The following is a 23,284-nucleotide window of genomic DNA, read 5'->3' on the forward strand; positions in this document are numbered from 1 at the left end:
ACAGGGCCCCTGCATGCTGGAAGGCCAGCAGTAGCTGTCACCTCAGGCACCTCCTAAAGCTCTTTGCCCTCTTACAAAGGGCAAGCCTTCTGATGCTAGGTTCTGTCTTTGGGCCAGAGCTCCCTGTGCAGAGGTGGCCATGGCACCCCCCTTGCCAACACCTCAGTGCCCTCCACAGCCCCCCGGGCTAGGGTGTGGTCACTCTGCTTTGTAAACTTCTATGTGGCCTAAAACATAGCGCTTTTGTAACTGCACCTTTGTTCACCCCAAACTTCCAGGTTTCTTTTACAAATCACTCCTAAGACAGGCTACTGTAAGTGGAGGCATAGCCAAGATCAGCCTAGGTCAATTTCACTTGTGTCCAGAGCACCAGCCCATCCCTTTCCTGAACTGTGGTCTGTTCACACTGACCACCCGAGTCTGCCTGTATCCCAGGGGCCTCAGGGCTGGTTGGGCAGTTGGCAGGGAAATGAGACCCCGTGATCATCTTGCAGCGCAAAACAACCTTGATAACTGGCCCATCAAAGGGGGGGCGCAGGCTTCTTTCCAGGCCCTGTGGGGTCCTGGCTCTGGCAGCTCCATCTATCCAGACAGCCCTGTGACCTCAGTCTCCTTCAGAACCTTCAGGACAGTGTGGCACCAAACAGAGAGCTGTGGAGACAGTCTGGTGACATGCTCACCCCAGTCTGGGGTACAGGGACCAAGGGGGGCCCTGAAGAGAAAAGTTGGCCTATGGAAACCAGAGGACCACTGAGCAACCCATGGTACCCAGAACCCCACCCGACACAAAGGACAACAAAATAAGCTCTGTGGTGCCACGGCTTAGCTCTGACTTCTGGGCAGGGAGTACATGCCCAGTCAGGTGTGTCTGACCTCACTGCCCCCTCTCCTGGACCTATTTTCCACCAAGTTCCCTGTCCCTCCCACCCCAATATATGTATTGGGGAGTATTTCAAAGCCTTTATCAACATTTCCCAGTTAACGGACGGCCCTAAAGTGTTCCACCCCATTCTTATGTCAGTCCCTCCCAAAAGCCTAGGTTCCCTTTTACTGAGGTGCTGGGTAAAGGCTCAGTTGAGTCACAAATCCTCTAGAGATCCTGCTGCATTGTGACATGGGTTCTCCCTTCCCAACCCCAATTAGTTCACTTTATAAATCCAGTACTGAATTTGCTTAAAAAAACACCCTTCTGTTTGGCATCTCATAGGTTGCCAAGCTCCTTCCTGTCCATAGTTTCATTTCACAGAACCAAAGAATGACCATGCCATGCCATTCCACACCTCGCCTGCCCTTTACTACTTTGTCTACACAGCAAACGTCTGCTCATCCTTCAACACTCTGCATAAGCCTTGCCTCCTTGGCTCACCAAGGAGAGTTACTCCCAGCCCGCTCTGTACCACCCTATATCTGGTGTGGACTTTTATCAGCATACTGCAGCTGTTCACAGGCAGTGTTGTGCTGGTAAATATTTAACAACAACTAGCTCTCATGGAAACGCACTGCTCTGTAGCATCAGCCAATTTCCATGGTGTAAACACTCTCACAGTAGTCAATTTCAAGTCACCAACATGAAGTCACTGATCATCGGGGAAGAGAGGCACACAATGGGCTCTGGAGAGCCGGAGGGAGCGTGCTCCAGCACACCTCCGTGTCCCCCACTGAACCGCATGCTTCTGAGGGCCAGGGCTCTGGCTGGCTCTTTGTATCACCAGTGCTCAGCACACAGAAAGGGCTCAATCTATGTTTGAGGCACTCTGCCACCTGTGGAATAAGACATTTTTACCTCCTTGATGTCCTCTCTTGTTCAAACTCTATCTTGCTCAAAAGTCTTGCTCAAACTTTTTCCTATAACACAAGAAAAAGTCCAAAGTCCCTGGCTCTTTCTATACAGGCTTCAACCTACTTAAGAGCACAGAATCTGGAGTTAGACTGCCTGGAATCAAATCCTGGCTTTGCCACTTAGCGGCTATGTAACCTCTGGCCAGTTACTTAACCTCTCTCTTTCCTTGTCTGTAAAGTTGTGGTAATAGTACCTACAACCCATAGGGCTGTTGTAAGGGTTTGATGAGGAAAACATCTTCAGCTTTTTGAATAGGGCCAGGAGTATAGTAAGTGCTCTACTTACTACCTTAATTACTACCATTACTATAATTATTACTATCATCATCATCATTATTTTCTGTCCTCATCTTTCACTGCTGTCTTGCTTGCTCATGCCCTCAGTGTCCCCTGCATAATCCACATGGATTTTTAACTCCTGACCTTTGCCCAAGGCACTCCTACTGCTTAAAGCATCCCACCTCTCCTCTCCAGTGACCCAAACCCTGTCCATCCACAGTGGATACCCTTCTTACCCTCCACCACCCTCTCACTGAGCTCTTCCTCCTCTGGTCTTTCAGTGCCCTTCTGGTTGGCGTCTCCAGGGGTCTGAGAATCAGATCTCAAACCACATGGTCTGTTTATTCACATACTCTTTTGAATGCCTAACATATACCAACCCCAGGGCTGGGCTCTGAGAAAGCAAAGGTGAACCCTGCACATTCCTCCCTCAGGATGTGCAGTGGGGGAGAGAGACAGGTAAACAAATTCCAATAGGATGGGCAGTGCTAAGGTGGAAGTCTGTTACAGGTGGAGTGGACCACAGAGATAGGATAGCCTCAATGTTGACACCACTTTACAGTTTAACAAAGCACTTTGCTTTCTTTTACTCATTTAATCCTCCCAAAAAGGCTCTGAGAGAAGCAACACAGGAGGGGCTTTTTTTTAATAGATGAGGATGAAACGACTTGCATGTGAACACACTGTAAGTACAGTGCCTGAACATAGTAGGCCCTTGGATAATTATGAAATTAAATTATATGTCATTTAATTCAAATTGAGTGGCCAAGTCAAGGTGAGAAACCAGTCTGAATCCTCCTTCAGGATTATTTCCCCTCAGTTGTGAGGCCAAGGACAGAACCAGGTCTCCAAGTGCCAGTACTCTGATCCAGGCTTTTCCACAATGTTCCAGGTGACCTCGGGTAAATCACTTCACTGAGCTGGGCCAGAGAGCATCCTCGCTCGAAGGCAAAAAGGTAGAGATCAGCTCTACCAGCTAGAAGTCTCTTCTAGCCAGAGTTGGCTGGAAGCATGATCCTCCTAACTCTGCAGCTATGTGAGCAGAGACCAAAAAAATCCCTTGATGGGGCTGCCATGGGCTTCTAGCACTGGACTGGCCCCACTTGTCTTCTCCCAGCCTTTTGTGCTGTGAACACAATACTTGGTGACGGAGCAGTCCTGGGATTTTTGTATTTTCCGGTGTGAAACGCTGGACGTTATTAAGTGCTTCTGGAGCTAAAACAACCATGCAAAGTGGAGTCACTCAGATGTCATGTCGTACTAATATTCCCTTGAGTGAAGTCCGAAAGCTTTTGTGAGGATGAGGCTTATTCCACTGCAACATGGTGCTCCCCACCTCCTTAGAAGGGGAGGCAGATTAGACAAATCTCAGCATCCCCACATCATCCTTCCTGAGCAAAGAAAGGGGCTTCCTTACTTGGCGGCTAAGAAAAAGGGCTGTCAGAACGTGACATTCATTGGCTATTTTTGGCATAGAATCTGAGAATGTTGTCCTAGAAGGAAACTTGTAACTGACCATCAAAGGCGAAGGGGAAAGAGAACTGGCTTTCAGTCAGGCAGACCAGTCCAAATCCTGGCTCTGCCGTGTGACTTTGGCAAGCACCACCATCTCTCTCTGTCTCAATGACTTCATCTAGGAAGTGGAGATAAAAATACCTGCATTCCCTACATTGTGGAGTGATTATAAGGATGAAGTGAGAAGTACATAGAGAGCGCCTGGCTCCCTTCTCTTGGCCCTGTACTTCGTGCTCTCCACACTGGATGGGGAGATCTCTCCTAAAGCAGGGACCACCTCTCACACCTCTATATCCCTGGCCTGCAGCACACTGCATCCAAGGGGAGCTCCTCAGTTCACATTTGTTGAATAAATGACTGAACTCCACCTCTTTACCCTTACCCATGAGGAAACAGGTCCAGAGTGGTGGAGGGACTTGTCCCAGTTACACAGCCAGGGAGGACCCCAGGACCCTTGACTCTCAGCCCTCCCTCTCCCATACACGACGCCTCGTGCATGCCACATTTGGCAAAGCCCTCTTTGCACACTGGAGCCTTTCTTCTTCTTCTTCTTCTTTCTTTTTTTTTTTTCTTTTTTTTGGAGCCTTTCTTCTTTCAACCTCTTGGTTGGCGAGCAGCAGACTTGGAACAAGAACCCAGGTCTGTCAGGTTCCAAAGCCATGAGCTCATGTTATGAGGTGCACCAAAAGCTCGAGTGGGGCCTAAGCAGCTTTTTAAATCTGTTTCCCAGCCATGAGTTTAGCTAGTTCTGCAGGTGATAAGCATCAGTTGGGAAGATGCCTCACCACCCTACCTCCCTGCATAAATCTGCTGTGGAACAATGGCCAGAATCCGAGGCTGAAGGCCAAATGGCCCTGCCTGCTCCCCTTCAGTAGATCTTTGTTGCCAAAAGCAAAGAAACAGGACATACTCTCTTTCATCAATTCTAAGACACATATTTTTTCACATTCCAACATCTCTGAAATCAGGAGGAGATTTAACAATTGATAGTATCTTTCAATTATAATTGACATTATGTATTCTTATGTGGTAAAACATAAAATAAACTTGTATCTTGAAATTGTCTTAGGTTAAATGAAATCCGACATTAACCAACAGAGGCAATGTCACTGCAGGTCTGCATACCCTTTCCCCTGGGCTAATTAGACCCTGGAAGCTTTGCCCCTGGCCCAACATCCTTATTTTACAGATAGGGAAAATGGCCAGGGCCACAAAGCCAATCAGTGGTAGGGCTGGGTCAGCGTCCTGTGAGCTGGACCTGCTCCTCCCACCTCCTTTATTGTTATTAACACTTCTAATCCTCACCAGAGCCCTGTGAGTTAGGAACAATTTACTGTCCCTATTTTCCAGATGAATGCTATGGGATGAATTTTGGCCCCCCAAAATTCATATGTAGAAGTTATATCCTCCAGTACCTCAGAATACAACTGTATTTGGGGGACTTCCCTGGCGGTCCAGTGGTTAAGACTCTGTGCTTCCACTGCAGTGGTCGCAGGTTCTATCCCTGGTCAGGGAACTAAAAGCCCGCGTGCTGCATGATGCAGCCAAAAAAAAAAGAATACAACTGTATTTGGAGGGTATTTTAAGAGGTAATTAAGTTAAAAGAGGTCACTAGGATGGACCCTAATCCTATAGGACTGGTGTTCTTTTTTTTTTGCGGTACGCGGGCCTCTCACTGTTGTGGCCTCTCCCATTGCGGAGCACAGGCTCAGCGGCCATGGCTCACGGGCCCAGCCGCTCCGTGGCATGTGGGATCTTCCCGGACCGGGGCACAAACCCGTGTCCCCTGCATCAGCAGGCGGACTCTCAACCACTGCGCCACCGGGGAAGCCCTAGTGTTCTTTTAAGAAGAGGAAACTTGGACAGAGACAGACACACGAGGGAAGACCATATGAAGACACAGGGAGAAGATGGCCATCTGCAAGCCTAGGAGGGAGGCCTCAGAAGAATCCAATCCTGTCGATGCTTTGATTTTAGATTTCTAACCTCTAAAACTTTGAGAAAATAAATTTCTGTTATTTAAGGCGCCCAGTCTGTGGTACTCTGTTATGGTAGCCCTAGCTGACTAGTACAGTGAAGAAGCTGAGGCACAGAGAAGTAAACCAGCTAGGAAGAGGCTGAGGGAGAATTTTGCACTCAGGCAGTCGGCTCTATAACCTATGCTCCAAACCACCTCCTCCACCATGGAGAAGGCCTCATGGCTCCAGCCCAAAACAGTGCCACTACCGGAGCGGGCTTGTGCTTCTTGGCCCCCAGGCAGCCTGGTCAGCCTAGATGAGCTCATGGCAGCTCCTCTGTCTCAGATTCCTCCAGCTGAGTGTGGTATGTCAAGCTGTGATAGGCTTGGGGCAGAGTGGAAAAGATGGACCACAGTGGTGAGGTTGAGAACAGAAAATACACACACACCCCTTGTTCCCACACACACCCCTTGTCTCCTAGAGCACTGTTCTTCCTCCTCTTCATGCTGCCTTGGAATTACACCATAAGGCAAACACAGTCTAATGTTCAACGCTGGTGTGGATAATGTCATCAAAAACCCAGTTCCAAGTAACAACTACCACTGGCCAAGCACCATGAGGAGTGTTACCTATATGATCTTGTTAGACCTGCGCGGTCTCCTAGGAGTTTCGACTCGCCCAGGAAACAACAAGAGTCGGAAGTCGATGCAAAACGCAAGAGGTTTATTGAAGGCCGGTGCACCGGGGTTCCTTGGTCCTCACGCAGGAGGTCGAAGAAGGAACCTTTTTGGGCGCGAATATGTCAGTTTTATAGGTTGCCACTTCCCTGTATGTAAATTATAGATTTGGTTGTGTTCTCCTGCTGATTGGTCCCGGCTTAGGCTCGGACCAGAGAGGGAACTTATCCCCAGCTGTCTGATTGGTCTTTGACAGACACCTATTTTGTTTATCTCCCTCCTTCTCCCCAGCTGCCTGATTGGTCTTTGATAGACACCTATTTTGTTTATCTCCCTCCTTCTCGGGAGGGGGCCGGACATCCTGGAAATTCACCCATTGTCTAAGAAGCCCCTATTGTCTGGAGAGTTCTTAATCATTAGCTGGAACAATGTCCCTCGAGTCCCACAATCTCATCTAATCTTAACAAAAATCTGAGAAGTCACTAACATACCACTCATTTATAAGTGAAGACACTGAGGCCCATGTAGATTAAACAGCCCAAGGGAGTGAAGTCAGAAAGTGGCAGAGCTAACATTGCAGATCAAGTCTTTCTGATGCAGAAGCCCAGAGCCCTCAAGTTGCACAATACCCAGAGGCTCTGTTTGCACAAAATAATAGAATTCAATATGACTACTGCTCCTTGGAGTTGTGCAGCATCCCAGAACTGGGAGGCTCCCCTTTCCCCAAACTCCTAGTGTTACTTTTATTTTCCTTCTAGTTTTATTGAGATGTGATATAATTATACTGAGATATAATTGACATACAGCACTATATAAATTTAAGGTGTACAGCATAATGACTCCGTGGCATGTGGGATCTTAGTTCCTGACCACGGATCAAACCCACATCCCCTGCATTGGAAGTCAGATTCTTAACCACTGGACAACTAGGGAAGTCCCTCTTGGTATATTTTGGATATTAACCCCTTATTGGATGTCTCATTTGCAAATATCTTCTCCTATTCAGTAGGTGGCATTTCATTCTGTTGATAGTAGTTTTCTTCACTTTGCAAAAGCTTTTTAGCTTGATGTAGTTTTCATTTGTTTATTTTTTTGTTTCTTCTCCCTTGCCTGAGGAGACGTATCCAAAAAAAAAATTACTAAGACTGATGTCAAAGAGCTTACTGCCTGTTTTCTTCTAGAAGTTCTATGGTTTCAGGTCTTACATTAAGTCTTTAATCCATTTTGAATTTATTTTTGTGCATGGTGTGAGAGAGTAATCCAGTTTGATTCTTTTGCATGTACCTGTCCAGTTTTCCCAATGCCATTTATTGAAGAGACTGTCATTTCCCACTGTATATTCTTCCCTCTTTTCTCATCCATTAAATGCCCAGGTAAGTGTGAGTTCATTTCTGGGCTCTTTATTTTGTTCCACTGATCTTATGCCAGTACTATACCATTTTGATTATTGTAGCTTTGTAGCATAATTTGAAATCTGAGCACACAGTACCTCCAGAGTTTGGTTGTAAACTCTCCTTTTTCATTTCTGATTTTATTGATTTGGGTGCTCTTTTTTCCTTGATGAGTCTGCCTAAAAGTTTATCAATTTTGTTTGCCTTTTCAAAGAACCAGCTCTTGGTTTTATGTATCTTTTCTACTGTTTTGTAGTCTTTTTTTCATTTATTTCTGCTCTGATCTTTATGATTTCTTTCTACTAACTTCAGAATTTGTTTGTTCTTATTTTTCTACTTACTTTAGCTGCAAGGTTAGGTTGTTTATTTGAAATTTGTCTTGTTTCCTGAGATAGGCTTGTGTCACTATAAGAAGTGTTTTTGCTGTGGCCCAATGATTTTGGATCATTGTGTTTTTGTTTTCATTTGTCTACAGGTAATTTTTTATTTCTTCTTTGATTTCTTCAGTGTTCCATTGGTTGTTTAGTAGCATATTGTTCAGCCTCCATGTGTTTATGTATTTTGCAATTTTTTTTCTTATAGTTGATCTCTAGTCTCATAGTGTTATGGTCAGAAAAGATGCTTGGCATGATTTCAATCTTCTTAAATTTACTGAGGCTTGTTTTGTGGCCTAGGATGTGCTCTATCCTGGAGAATGTTCCATGACCACTTGAAAAGAATGTATTCTGCTGCTTTAAATCCATTTGGTCTAGTATATTATTTAAGGCCTGTGTTTCCTTATTTTCTGTCTGGATGATCTGTCCATTGGTGTAAGTGGGTGTTAAAGTCCCCTACTATTATTGTGTTACTGTTGATTACACTCCTTTTATGAATGTTAGCATTTGCCTTACATATTGAGGTGGTCCTATGTTGGATGCATATATATTTACAATTGTTATATCTTCTTCTTGGATTGATCCATTGATCCTTATGTAGTATTCTTCTTTGTCTCTTGTAACAGTCTTATTTTAAAGTCTATTTTGTCTCATATAAGTATTGCTACTTTGACTTTCCTTTTTTAATATATATAAATTTATTTATTTATTTATTTATGGCTGCATTGGATCTTTGCTGCTGCGCGCGACTTCCTCTAGTTGCGGTGAGCGGGGGCTACTCTTCATTGCGGTGCATGGGCTTCTCACTGTGGCAGCTTCTCTTGTTGCGGAGCATGGGCTCTAGGTGTGAGGGCTTCCGTAGTTGTAGCACATAGGTTCAGTAGTTGTGGGTCACGGGCTCTAGACCTCAGGCTCAGTAGTTGTGGCTCACGGGCTTAGTTGCTCTGTAGCATGTGGGATCTTCCCAGACCAGGGCTCAAACCCGTGTCCCCTGCATTAGCAGGTGGATTCTTAACCACTGTGCCACCAGGGAAGTCCTACTATGACTTTCTTTTTATTTCCATTTGTGTGGAATACCTCTTTCAGTCTGTATGTGTCTCTAGATCTGTGATGAGTTTCTTGTAGGCAGCAATTATATGGGTCTTGTTTTTGTATCCATTCAGCCTGCCTGTGTCTTTTGGTTGGAGCATTTGGTCCATTTACTTTTAAGGTAATTATCAATATGTATGTTCTTATTGTCATTTTGTTAATTGTTTTGGATTTGTTTTGTAGGTCTTTTTTCCCCTTTCTTCTTTTGTTCTCTTCCCTTGCGATTTGATGACTATCTTTAGTGTTATGCTTGGATTCCTTTTTCTTTTTTGTGTATATATCTATTATAGATTTTTGTTTTGTGGTTACCATGAGGGCCTATATATATATACATGATTGTTTTAAGTTGCTGGCCCTTGTTCTGGTCAGTTACCATGCCCTGCCTTGTGTGGAGGCTGCCAGCTGCTGATGGGCAAAGCCAGGTCATGAAGCATCTGCCTACAGAGCCTCAGGGGTCCCAGGGCTAGTACTGGCCCATTGGTGGGCAGAGCCATGTGCTGGGTGGGTGGTTACAGGACTGGGGTTCCCAGATCTAGTGTTGGCCTGCTGGTGGACAGAGCCAGTTCCTGACATGGCTGGCTGCTGGGTCCGGGGTACCCCAGAGCTAATGTTGGCCCACTGGTGAGTGGGACTATATCCCAGGGAAGCTGGCTTAGGGGTCCAAAATGTCTCAATGCTGGTGTTGGCCTGATGACTGGCAGGGACAGTGCCCAGGGGAATCCCAAAGTTAGTGCCTGCCCCTTTAAGAGTCTCTACTTCCCACAGCCCTCTGGCTCTCCCAAAAGCAAGGCCTGCAGGCCTTCAAAGCCAAATGTTCAGGGGGCTTACCTTCCTGGTGCAGGAACTCTGGGCTGGGGAGCCCAATGTGGGGCTTGGACCCCTCAGTCCTTGGAAAGAACCTCTGCAATTGTAATTACCCTTCCATTTGTGGGTCACCCACCCAGGGGTATGGGTCTTGACTATCCCACATCTCCACCCCTCCTACCCATCTCACTGTGGTTCTTTCTTTATATCTAGTTGCATAAGATCTTTTCTGCCAGTCTTTCAGTCTCTCTCATCAGTAGTTGCTCTGTAATTGTAGTTCTGGTATGCCTGTGAGAGGAGGTGAGCTCAGGGTCTTCCTCCTCTGCCATCTTGGCCACCCTCTGCCTCCCACCCTTGTAGTGTTTCTAATCTAAGGATGTAGATGCCATTTCCTAAGACCCTGTGGGTTATGCACTGTTAGGACTGGGGGCATAGACCTGAGCCTGTCCTCCTGGCTGTCACTGCCCATTGGGGAAGACAGGTAAGGAAGCAAAGAATTTCTACATAGTGAGATCATTGCAACATTAGAAGGACCAAGGTGAGAGGGGTGAGGGAGAGTTGAGAGAATTAGGGACCATGTTGTAGAGGAAACAGGGAACAGTCAAAGATACCTCACCTAGGAAGATACCCTTATGATGGGTATTGAAGGATGAGTAGAAGTTTCCTAGGCAGACAAGGCAAGGAAGGGCATTTTAGCCATAAAGGACATCATGTACAAGTAATAATAATAGCTAATATCAATTAAGTACTCGTTATGTGTCAGGCATGATGCTAGGCACTGTAGTTGCATTATTTCATTCAGTCCTCACAACAACACTGTGCGATAGGTAGTATAACCAGTTTTACAGATGATGAAACTGAGGCTCAGAGAAGGTGATTAACTTACTCAAAGTCACACAGCTGTTAATAGTAGGACCTCAAAAGCCTGTGTCCTCACCACTACCATGTTACCATCTGTACAGAAACCTGCAGTTGAGAGTTAATAAAAGAAGTTTAATGTTTCCTTAATAATTTCTCTGATTTTTCCAACTGTGATTAATGGTTATCAGTTCTTTCTCAAGCCTTTTCTAACCAGAGAGTAGGGGGAGTTTCATGTCTTAGGACACAGTGGACTCATGTGGCAATGAGATGGGGCAAGAGAAGATGTGCCCAGAGCTTGTTTACATTTGGAAGTTTCTAGGACCTTGTGAAATTTTCAATATTTTTTTGCTTTGCCTTAAAGAAAATCCAGACAAACTGGAAAGCATTTCCTCTCCAATGGCCCCACCATTTTAATAAAAGGAAGGAAGGTCCACTTAGTGAATTCTGTCCAAGTTGACTTGGTGCCCTGCTGGCCAGAGGCCCCAGCTTGAGTTTAGAGTGTTTTGTTCTGCTGTTTTTGAGGACCGGGTTAGCAAAATACATCCCAAGATTGTTTGTCTGTTTTTCCCTGTTGCCTCATGACTCCCAGACAAGACTTGCCAAAACTCACTCTCCCACCAGCATTCTCAAAGGCTTCTTTGGGGTGAGATGTAGACAGAATTAAGAAAAGCTCAAAGTACATGAAGGCTTTTTCAAATGTTCCACGCACAGGCAGCGTGGCTGGTGTATGAGAGCAGGGCTGGGAATCACAAGTCCTGGGATCTGGCCTTGGGTGTTTCTCTCACTTGCTTTGTGACGTGAGTAGGTCCCTCCGCCTCTCTGGACTTGTTTCCTTGTGTGTGAAAGAGTCGGGTCAGTTACTCATTCAACAAACAAGAACAAAGGACCTTTCAAATACAGGTACCATGCTGAGGGTTGGGGATACCGAGGCATGAGATGTGGTCCCTGTTTCAGAACAGCTTCTAGGCCGCTACTGGGAGCAACTAGTAAAGGGGGCAAAGAGGAGAGAGGGGAAGCTTCCCTCCCTGGTTGGAGAGGCAGGTGGGGTCAGGGACAAAATCTAGGAAGTACTTTAAACAGCAAGAAGGGGACTTCCCTGGTGGTGCAGTGGTTACGAATCCACCTGTCAGTGCAGGGGACACGGGTTCAAGCCCTAGTCTGGGAAGATCCCACACGCCATGGAGCAACTAAGCCTGTGCACCACAACTACCGAGCCTGTACTCTAAAGCCCGCGAGCCACAACTACTGAGTCCGTGTGCCACAACTACTGAAGCCCGCGCACCTAGAGCCTGTGCTCCGCAACAAGAGAAGCCACCGCAATGAGAAGCCCGCACACCACAACGAAGAGTAGCCCCCGCTCGCTGCAACTAGAGAAAGACTGCGCTCAGCAAGAAAGACACAATACAGTTAAAAATAAATAAACGTATTAAATAAATAAATAAATGGCAAGTACAGTTTGCTAGAGTCAGAGATTAGGGAAAGGCATTCCAGCAGAGCCCAGGCTCTGAGACTGGAAAGAGCAAGACTGCTTCTAAAACAGAGGCACTAAAAAAAGGGGTGGCTGGGAATGGTTAAGGGTCTGGGCAGACTGCCTGGCTTCAAGTCCTGGCTCTACCACTTGCTGACTATGTGACCTTCGGCAAACTATTTCACCCCCCTGAGCCTAATTTCCTCATCAGACAACTGGGGATAATAACCATACTCACCAGATAGGGTTCCTTAAGTGTTAGATAAGTCAATGCACATTAAATGCTTAGAACAATGATTGGCACCTTTTACACACTCAATGGATGATAATTATCAATATTGCTATTTTTATTAGTCGAGGCTAGAGACTAGAGTCTAGGCTAAGGGAATAGACTGAAATATACACTGGGGGCTTCCCTGGTGGCACAGTGGTTGGGGGTCCGCCTGCCGATGCAGGGGGCACAGGTTCGTGCCCCGGTCCAGGAGGATCTCACGTGCCGCGGAGCGGCTGGGCCTGTGAGCCATGGCTGCTGAGCCTGCGCGTCCAGAGCCTGCGCTCCGCAACGGGAGAGGCCACAACAGTGAGAGGCCCGCGTACTGCAAAAAATAAATAAATAAATAAAATAAAATAAAATATACACTGGGACCAGAATATGAAGAGTTTTGTGTGTTAGGGTCATTCACTGAGTGTTTCCTATGTATCTGGCACTGGGGATTCAGTGCTAAACCAGAGACATACCCTGCCTCTAAGTCAATGCCACAGGGAAGGGCTGCCAGGCAGTATTGAGGGAGGCAATCAGCAGATGTTGAATGTAGTAGAAGCAATCCATGCTGGTATGTGCGTTTTATCATCATGCAGCCATTACAGAACAGAAAAGGGCCCTGCCCTGATGGAACCTGCATTCAAACGTGGAAAGATACCCCATCTTATAATTCCACATGGCACAATTGTGACCAGGCACAGGCAGTGAACAAGACTTTCCCTAGGGTTCAGGGGACAGCAAAATGGAAATAAACATTAAGAACAACATGAGCTAGATCACACTTAGAAAGTCAGGTCCACTCCTCTTCAGCTAGGAACAACCTATGGGAGACCTCTCTCTGTATATCAGAGGCCATTTTCCACCCCACCCAGAGGTCCTATTCAGCCTATGTAGACTGCTCTGAGTGCCAGCCCCCAGCAAGAGAGCCAGAGAGACAGCTGGTCTTTAACTTGCCTATTTCAAGCGTATCTTTCACATTGATTTTCTCTCTTGAACTTAACTGTCCTCTACAATTTTCACAAAGAATCATAACCCCCCTTAAAGGAGAGACTTGCCCTCTGGCTTCAAGGTATCCAGGCCCTTAGGAAAACAGATGATAAAATGATTGTAGCAGAAGCTGCTGGTTGTCCCTTAGTATCCATTTTGCCCCACTCCTTTCTGTAATAGGAGCTCATGAATTTGTCCACTCAGAAGAAAGACCATATTTTCCAGCCTCCCTTGCTGCTAGCTATGGCCATATGACTAAAATCTGACCAACAGGATGTGAGGAGAAGTGGTGTGGGTAACTTCTGGAATGAGTCTCTAAAGTGAGGGAGTGTGCCCCTCTTTGTCCCTTCCTTCTTTATGTCTTTATGTGGCTGGAATGGCAGGCACATGGCAGGAGCCACCATGAACCATGATGTGATGGCCACATGCTGAAGATGGTGGAGCCACAATACGGAAGGAGCTTGGGTCACTGACACCATGAAGTGCTATATCAGCCCAGACTGACAACCTCTACAATTCTATGAGAGAGAGAATGTCAACTTTATTGAAACCACGGTTTGTTTATTTTCACTTGTAGCCAAACCTAATCAAAACAAATATTTCCACCTTATCCATAAAAGAGAAACACATATAAGACAAAGGGGTCGTTTCATTACACCAAGCCAAGCTATGTGTCAAGATCCCCTTTCTGAAATTGGTCTTGCTGACCCAAGCCTGAGGCCAAGTGAGCCCACAAGGAGCTCTGATGCTCCAGCTTTACTCTTGCCCCTGGGTTGGCTCAGTTCTCCTCCCAGGGGCCAAAGCTTTGTCCAAAACCCCAGCTCCCTTGCCTGGGTCCAGAAAACTACCCAGCTCTGTCAGTCTCTCTGCACATTCTGGCCCCTGGACCCAGCTACCTAGTTGCAAGTTGAGGTCCCTATGAAGTTGTTCATAGGGACAACTTCCCTGGAATTTCCCTTGCCACCTGCTATGTTATAGGCCTTGTGGGTGAGGTATTTTCAGGAGGAATTGGGGAGGCTCTTTGACATACGTCACTGAAGTGGTGCCTAAAGAGTTCAAGCTCTTCTGGCAAATCTGGCATTTGGCAGTTACAGCCTCAGTTGCCTTCATTTTCCCAAATATTAAATCTCGTATTGGTCCTCATCTATCCCCTAGCTTACATTCAGATTTATGTAATCATCATGTTCCTCTGATAGAGGAAGACCCTCACTCTTCCCATGATGTCTGGTGCAGCTTGGATCCACCTGTGAACTCTCTGTGTTCGTGAACTTCACAGGAAGGGGCCTAAGATGCCAAAGGCTCAGGCGAGAAGATGAAATAACAATCATCTCCAAAGGGGCTGGGGCGGAGGAAGCATTAGCAAGCTCTGGTCTTCATTCTCCTTACACGGTACCTATAATGAGATGTGTGTTGTCATAGCAATGAAGGGCTGGGAGTTGGACAATGGGAGAAGATTGTATCATGATGCTATGAAAGATGAGATAGTGTGATCAAAATATACCCCACTGAGCTCAGTGGGGGATGTCCAGAGCTTATTCCTATGATGTCACTACCCTCTGCAGTGACTCCTACAACTGTGCCCAGCCCCATGCTCCAGTTTGGACTCCAGAAGCTAGTGACACTGAGGGCCGATTCAATCTACACTTTGCCCCCTGGACCCATCTATCCAATTGTAGAACTGCTGGGCAATGTTCCAGAGTAGGTCCCCTGTGTGTACCTTGCCCTCCTCTCCATGTTGACCTACCACTGAGGCCTCTGCATGTCTCTGACTCAGAGCCAGGAAGCTGTAAGAGAGCCTTTACATATGAACTTCATTCTTTCTCTTTATTCATTACAATGTACCAAATATTCCCAAATCTTTAAGATTTGGCTCAAATGGCCCCTTCTCCAGGAAGCTCTCCTTAGTCCCCCCTACCCCAAACCCGTATTGTTATTATTAATAACAACAATAATAATATTTCGTTAAGCCCTTACAAAGAGCCAGGCACCATGCTGTTATTTACAAACATAATCCATCAGTTGAATCCTCACAACGTCTTTCTAAGTGCTATCTCCACTCTATAGATGAAAAAACTGAGGCTGAGAGAGGTGAGGTGCTATGCACACGGTCCGAGAGCTGGTGAGTGACTGAGTCGGGATTCGAGCTCAGGTGTGGTCACTAACCACTGCACTGTACTGTCCCACTGAAAGTGAGCACATATTTCTTGGAACTGCCCTGGCTCTTTACCTGGACTCTCCTAGGGTGGGATGATTTCCTGATCCACTCCAGATCTGGCAGCCTAGGGTTCTGGGATCATTCGAAGGCACGGCAAAGGGGACACAGAGCCTTCTTGGTGACTCTCTAGGAAGAACCACCAGGGCCTCTGTTGCTGGGTTCTTTTCTAAAAGTGTCCTCCCCCACTCAGCCCTTGACGCAGGGTGCAGCTTTAGAATTCCTCGACTCAGCTTCTGAGTATTGTTGTTTGCAGTAGCAAGTCAGCAATTTGTGGTTTCCAGACAATGGCTCTGTGTTCTGTTATAGAACTGGGCTTGTTTGCATTTCCATCATCGGACAGGGCACAGGCCCGGGTCTGTCCTACCCTTTTGCCTGGTGACCCAGAGCTATTCTGTGGTCAGGTCATCTGCCCCAACCCTTCAGAGTGGAGAACACAGGACAGGGCAGAAGGCCCAGCACTATTATCACAAAGAGAAAACCCAAACAAAACTGTACTTCTTGCCCAGAGAAGGGATCGTCATGATAACTGTTCTTTTAAATGTGCCTTTTGGTACTTTAAAGGGGAAAAGTGGGTTTAAATCCAGGGTGGCAGTGTTGATAAGAGGGTAGGGAAACAAGTACCCTTATATATTATTGGTGGGGTATAAACTAATGTGATCTCTTTGAAGGACAAGTTGGTACTATTTATTGACATTTTAAATGGAAAAACACTTTAATGCAGCACTTCAAGTTCTAGAAATTTATCTTACAGATATTCTTGTACATTATGCAAAGAAATATGTACAAGATGTTTACTCTTGTATATATTATAGCAAAAAATGTTAGTAATCTAAATGACCATCACTTGGGGACTGACTAAATAAATAAATTATCGTTAAACCACACAACAGAACATTTTGCTGCCATTTTAAAAAAGAAGTAGATATGCATGTGCCTAAATGAAACATTCTCTGAGATGTACTGTTAAATTAAAACAGCAAGATTCCAGGGGTGCAGTGGGGGAAGCTGGATGTGAAAAAAGGTGTGTGTGTCGGAACCCTCCAACACTGTTGGTGGGAAAGTAAATTAGTGCTGCCACTATGGAAAACAGTATGGAGGTTCCTTAAAAAACTAAAAATAGAGCTACTATATGATCCAGCAATCCTACTCCCAGGCATATATCCAGAAAAGACAACAACTCTAATTCGAAAAGATTCACACACCCCAATGTTCATAGCAGCACAATTTACAATAGACAAGACATGGAAGCAACCTAAATGTCCATCGACAGATGAATGGATAAAGAAGATGTGGTACATATATACAATGGAATACTACTCAGCCATAGAAAAGAATGAAATAATGCCATTTGCGGCAACATGGAGATTATCACAACCTAGAGATTATCACACTAAGTGAAGTAAGTCAGAAAGGGAAAGACAAATACCATATGATATCACTTATATGTGGAATCTAAAAAGATGATATGAATAACTTATTTACAAAACATAAATAGACTCATAGACTAAGAAAACAAACTTATGGTTACCAAAGGGGAAAGGGAGGTGTGGGAGGGATAAATTAGGAGTTTGGGATTAAGAGGTACACACTACTATATATAAAATAGATAACCAACAAGGACCTACTGTATAGCACAGGGAACTATATTCAATATCTTATAATAAAGTATAAGGGTAAAGAACCTGAAAAGGAATATAGATATATATATATATGAGAGAGAGAGAGAAGTGAGTCACTTTGCTGTACACTTGAAACATTGTAAATCAACTATACTTCAATTTAAAAATTTAAAAACTTTAAATTAAAAAAAAATTTTAAAGATACACAGAGGGCTTCCCTGGTGGCGCAGCGGTTGAGAGTCCGCCTGCCGATGGAGGGGACACGGGTTCGTGCCCCGGTCTGGGAGGATCCCACGTGCCGCGGAGCAGCTGGGCCCATGAGCCACGGCCGCTGGGCCTGTGCGTCGGGAGCCTGTGCTCCGCAGCGGGAGAGGCCGCAGCAGTGAGAGGCCCGCGTACTGAAAAAAAAAAAAAGATACACAGAAATATTTTTTTAAAAGGTGTGTGTATATAAACAAAATTCTGGAAAGATGGTAGGAAACCTTCAACAATGATTACTTGAGTAAAGGGCCTGAGATTCTGGAGTAGGAGGGAGACTAACTTTTCAGTGACTACCAGTTTGAACTGGTTTGATTTTTTTCCCCCATGTACTTATATTACTTTTATTTTAAAAGTATTCACGTTAGAAAAAAAATAGTCTTATCTAAACCAAACCCTGCTCTTCTAAACTGTTTCAAAGTTGTCCTCAATTTTTCCCATAAACTGAGCTGCTACTGTGTCAAGCACTATGCTCTATGCTTTATTTAAAGTTCTGCTTTACATATATTTTCATGTGTGAGGTAAGTAAGGATCAGTATCTCAATTTTATAGCTGAGGAAACAAAAGATTTAAGGAAATGAAGTAACTTCCTGTGATGGTTAATTTTATGTGCCAACTTGGCTAGACTACAGTATCCAGTTTTTTAATTAAACATTAATCAAATCTAAGTGTTGCTGTCAAGGTATTTTGGACAATCAGCTTTTATAATATGTTTTATTTGTTTACTTACTTTTAATTTTTTAAATTTATTTTTGGCTGCGATGCGTCTTCGTTACTGTGCGTGGGCTTTCTCTAGTTGTGGCAAGCAGGGGGCTACTCTTCACTGCGGTGCGCGGGCTTCTCATTGCAGTGGCTTCTCTTATTGCAGAGCACAGGCTCTAGGCGTGCAGGCTTCAGTAGTTGCAGCACGCGAGCACAGTAGTTACGGCAAGCGGACCCTAGAGCACGTGGGCTTCAGTAGTTGTGGTGCATGGGCTCAGTAGTTGTCGCTCATGGGCTCTAGAGCACAATCTCAATAGTTGTGGCACATGGGCTCAGTTGCTCTGCAGCATGTGGGATCTTCCTGGACCAGATCGAACCCGTGTCCCCTGAATTGGCAGGCAGATTCTTAACCACTATGCCACCAAGGAATTCCTAGTTGACTTTTAGATAAAGGAGATTATCCTTGATAATCTGCATAGGCCTGATCCAATAAGTTAAAAAGGCCTTCTGTGCAAAAATGAGGTTTCCTAGAAGAGGAAGAACTTCACCTATGGACTGCTGCTTCAGCTCCTACCTGACAGTTTCCAGCCTGTTGGTCTGCCCTACAGATTCCAGACTTGCCTGGCCAGCCCCTACAATCCCAAAAGCCAATTACTTGCAACCAATCCCCTGACCCTTCTCTCTCTTCTCTCTCATTCCCTCCTCTCTCTCTCTCTCTCTCTCTCTCTCTCTCTCTCTCTCTCTCTCTATATATATATATATATATAAAAATTTTTTTTTCCTCCTAAAGGTTTTGTTTTTGTTTCTTTGGTAGAAGGCTGACTGATACACTTCCTGAGATCACAGGGCTAATAATTGATACAAATGGAGTTCGAATCTAGGTCCGACTTCAGAACATTTGAAGTCAGAGTGAGCGTGACAAAGCACAAGTGGGTTCATGTCACAGCTTACGTGAATCCTTTCATTGAATCTATCATATACCAGAATAAAAATTCCTAGCAGGACTATGTTTGTCAAATCTGTTTTGGTTGCAAGCAACAGAAGATGCAACTCAAAATGGCTTAAGAAAAATTAAGGGGGCAGCGGGAGTGTGTGGATTTATGCCTCATGTACTGGAGAAGTTAAGAGAAGTTCTGGTTTCACCAGGAATAGTTTCTCTCCCTCCAACTCTCATCTTTGCTTTCCTTTTTTTTTTTTTAATTTGTAATCCCTTTCTTGGTCATGCTGTTCCTTCCTGGTGGCAAGATGGCTGCTGTAGCTCCAGCCTGCACACTCCTAAGTCCAGTCCTTAGGAGTAGCCAAATAAATAAATAAATAAATATTAAAAAATTGAAAAGTCACAGAGCAATAGATGGAGATTCTGAGGAAAAAGTCAGCCAGTGAGAAATTCTGAATGATGGAGTTGACCAAATAATAGCAACAACAACTAGTGCTTACCACGTGCCACGCAATTCTAAGTGTTTTCCATATAATAACTCAATTCTCAATATAACACTGTGAGATACATACTATAATTTTCCTCATTTTATAGATAAAGAAACTGAGTCACAGGTTAAACGACTTGCCCAAAGTTCAACAGCTTGTGACTGGTAAAACCAAGATTTGAAGCCCCACAGTCTGATTCCCAAGTTTTTGCTCTTAATCAGTATGCTATACCATGGAGGTCAGTTTGGGGGAGTCAAAAGATTTAGGATAAGAAAGTCATCCAAAATAGGGACCAAGATTTCTGCAGAAATATGTCCTATCACAATATTATTTATTGAACATCTGCTATGTGCCAGGAGCTGCTTTTGGTGTTTACACATATTATTTAATCTGCACAGAAAACTTATGAGATAGGAACTGTCATCCCCATTTTCAGATGATGAATTTGAAATTAAGTAATTTACCCAGGGCTACATAGTTGGTAAAGCTAGTAAGCAGAATCAAGACTGGAATTTAAAAAAAAAAAAGACTGGAATTCAAATACATCTGTCTCCGAAAGCTGTGTTCTTGTCCTTATGGCAAAAAATTGGCAACAACTTAAATACCCAATAATAGAAGAACAGTTCAGTAAATTTTAATATATTCACTTTTTATATTCAAATTCAGCTACTAAAAATTAGGATTTTAATAGCATAGGAAATTTTCTTGTGTTAAGTGACTGTTTTAACGTGAACGGGTAAAACTGCATATATGTAATGAGTTCAACTAGGTTAAAATTTGCACAGAAAAAAGATTAGAAGGAAATACACCATTTGCCTCTGAGTGGTAGAATTATGTATGATAATTTTTTCCATGTCTTTATACTTTTCTATACTTTACAAATTTTCTACAATGAACACATAGTATTTTTATAATCAGAAAATAGTAAAGGAGATTCTTTAAAAACTAGGCTCCATGTTTCATTTTTTGAGAGCCCTTCTCAGCATGGCACTAGTGGCAGAGCTACAAAAGAGACTGGATACACAACCTCAAGAGTCTCCTGTGTCAATGTCAAGGTCCTAATTGACAAAGGATGGAATCCTAACAGAGACGGGGACATTTTGGCAGAGTAACCTTAGAATCTTAAACTTCCAGATTCTCCAGAATTCTCTGTTCCAGCAGAAACAGCCCCTTCTCCCTTGCCATAAGAAAGTAGTCTCTCCTTGTCTGGAGATGCTATAAAAGCCCTAACTGAGGGCTTCCCTGGTGGCGCAGTGGTTGAGAGTCCGCCTGCCGATGCAGGGGACACGGGTTCGTGGCCCGGTCCAGGAAGTTCCCACATGCCGCGGAGCGGCTGGGCCCGTGAGCCATGGCCGCTGAGCCTGCGCGTCCGGAGCCTGTGCTCCGCAACGGGAGAGGCCACAACAGTGAGAGGCCCGCGTACCGCAATTAAAAAAAAAAAAAAAAGCCCTAACTGAGGCAGGTACTAGTCTTCTTCCTCAATATCTGACCCCTATTGCCCCATCTGTTGCCAGGCTAATAACCATCTCTGGGGGGAGACATCTTCTACACTGAAGGTATTGCAGACCCTCGCTGATACATACTGGAAGAAACCAGGGGAACATATGTGGGAATGGGTCTTGAAGGCATTAGACTGAGGGGGCTGAAATACAAGGCTGTATAGGGGAGAACAGTTTTCAGGATTGTTGGATATGGAGTGTGAGCTGATGCTGATTACACTAGGAGAACCAAAACACCACTACAGGCCTATGGTTAGAGTGGGGAATTAAGGAAGCCAAGTGATAAAATGACTTCTAGCCCAAGTCCATTGCACAAAGTGAAATGCATTCATAGATCTACCCTGTAGTTAATTACCCAGTTTCTGAGAGTGGAGATTGGTAGAGATATATTTAGCAGATATAAGAATCTTTGCCTTGATTTCCTGATTTGAGGAATAAAACATTTAAAGCAGAAAGGGTGGGACTTGCCTGGTGGTCCGGTGGTAAAGAATCCACCTTCCAATGCAGGGGACGCAGGTTCGATCCCTGGTCGGGGAACTAAGATCCCACATGCCGCGGGGCAACTAAGCCCGTGTGCCACGACTACTGAGCTCACGCAGCTCAGTGAGAGAGCCTGCGTGCCGCAAACTACAGGGCATACATTCCCTGGAGCCTGCACGCCACAACTAGAGAGATAAAACCCGCATGCCACAGCTAGAGAGAAGCCCGCATGCCACAACGAAGAGCCTGTGCACTGCAACAAAAAGATCCCTCACGCCTCAACGAAGATCCCACGTGCTGCAACTAAGACCCAACGCAGCCAAAAAAAAAAAAGTAAAGCAAAAGGGGCCAAAGTGGAAGCCCTCGATATTACCCAGACAGCCCACTGCCCCATCAAGCCAAGGGAGAAAATTATAAGCAACACTGCATCTGGAAGGAATTACAGAGATTAGCACTGACAGCCTTAAAGGATGTAAGAGTGTTCATCCCCCTTATACCCTTATTCAAGTCACCTTTCTGGCCTCTGCAAAAAGCAGATAGACCCTGGCAGATGATGGTGGACTATCATAAACTTAACCAACTTGTAACTTTAATTGTAGCTGCCATGCTTAATGGGATACCTTTACTATAACACAGCCTCTGGCACTTGAAATATGACTACGGATCTGACAAACATGTTCTTCTCAATTCCCATTGGTAAATAAGATCAAAAGCAGTTCACCTTTATCTGGAAAGGATACTAGTCTACACTCACTACCTTGACTGAAGTTTATGTCAACTCTCTTGCTCTGTCACAGAGTGGTCTCTAGACCCCTTAGTCATCTTCTCATTGCAGAGAACATTAACAGTGGTCCTCCAGAATGATGGCATCATGCCAGTAGTGCTGGTGAGCAGGAAAAGAAAGTACTTTAGATGCCCAAATAAGACATAATTGTTACAGAGAGATAAACTCCATGAAGATTCAAGGCTCACAATGTTAAAAGAAGCTTTTAGCGGTTCAATGACCTAGAGCATGCACAACATTCCATCTAAGGTAAAGGACAAGTTTTTGCACTAGCATTCCTATCACTGAGGAAGAACCACATGCTTGGGGGATTTTGAAGGTGGCATATACTGGGCTACAAATGCTGCTCTGGTCCATTTCCCTGATGACTTGGAAGGCTGCCAGTTCTGTTTTTTGCTCAAGGCAAGAGAGGGTTCTGCAGCAGGTTCAGTCTGCAGTTCATGTTACCTTAACACTCAGGCATATGACCTAGAAGATCTGTGGGGCATAAGGATGTTATATAGAATCTCTGAAAAACCCTACAAGGAGAGTTGCAGCCCTAGAGTTCTGTAGCAAGACCATGTCTTCTACGGCACAGAACCACTCATCATTTGAAAACCAGATCCTACATGTTACAGGGTCCTAGTTGAGAATAATTGCTTGACACTGGGATACCACATGTGGTAGGCTGATAGTAGTCTCCAAAAGGATATCCCTGTCTTAATTCCTGGAACCTGTGAATGCTACCTTACATGGCAAAATGGAGTCTGCATGTGTGATTAAGTCATGAATCTTGTGATGGGGAAATTATTCTGGATT

Source organism: Delphinus delphis, chromosome 8 (assembly GCF_949987515.2).
Source record: "Delphinus delphis chromosome 8, mDelDel1.2, whole genome shotgun sequence".
In the NCBI taxonomy this organism is placed as follows: Eukaryota; Metazoa; Chordata; class Mammalia; order Artiodactyla; family Delphinidae; genus Delphinus; species Delphinus delphis.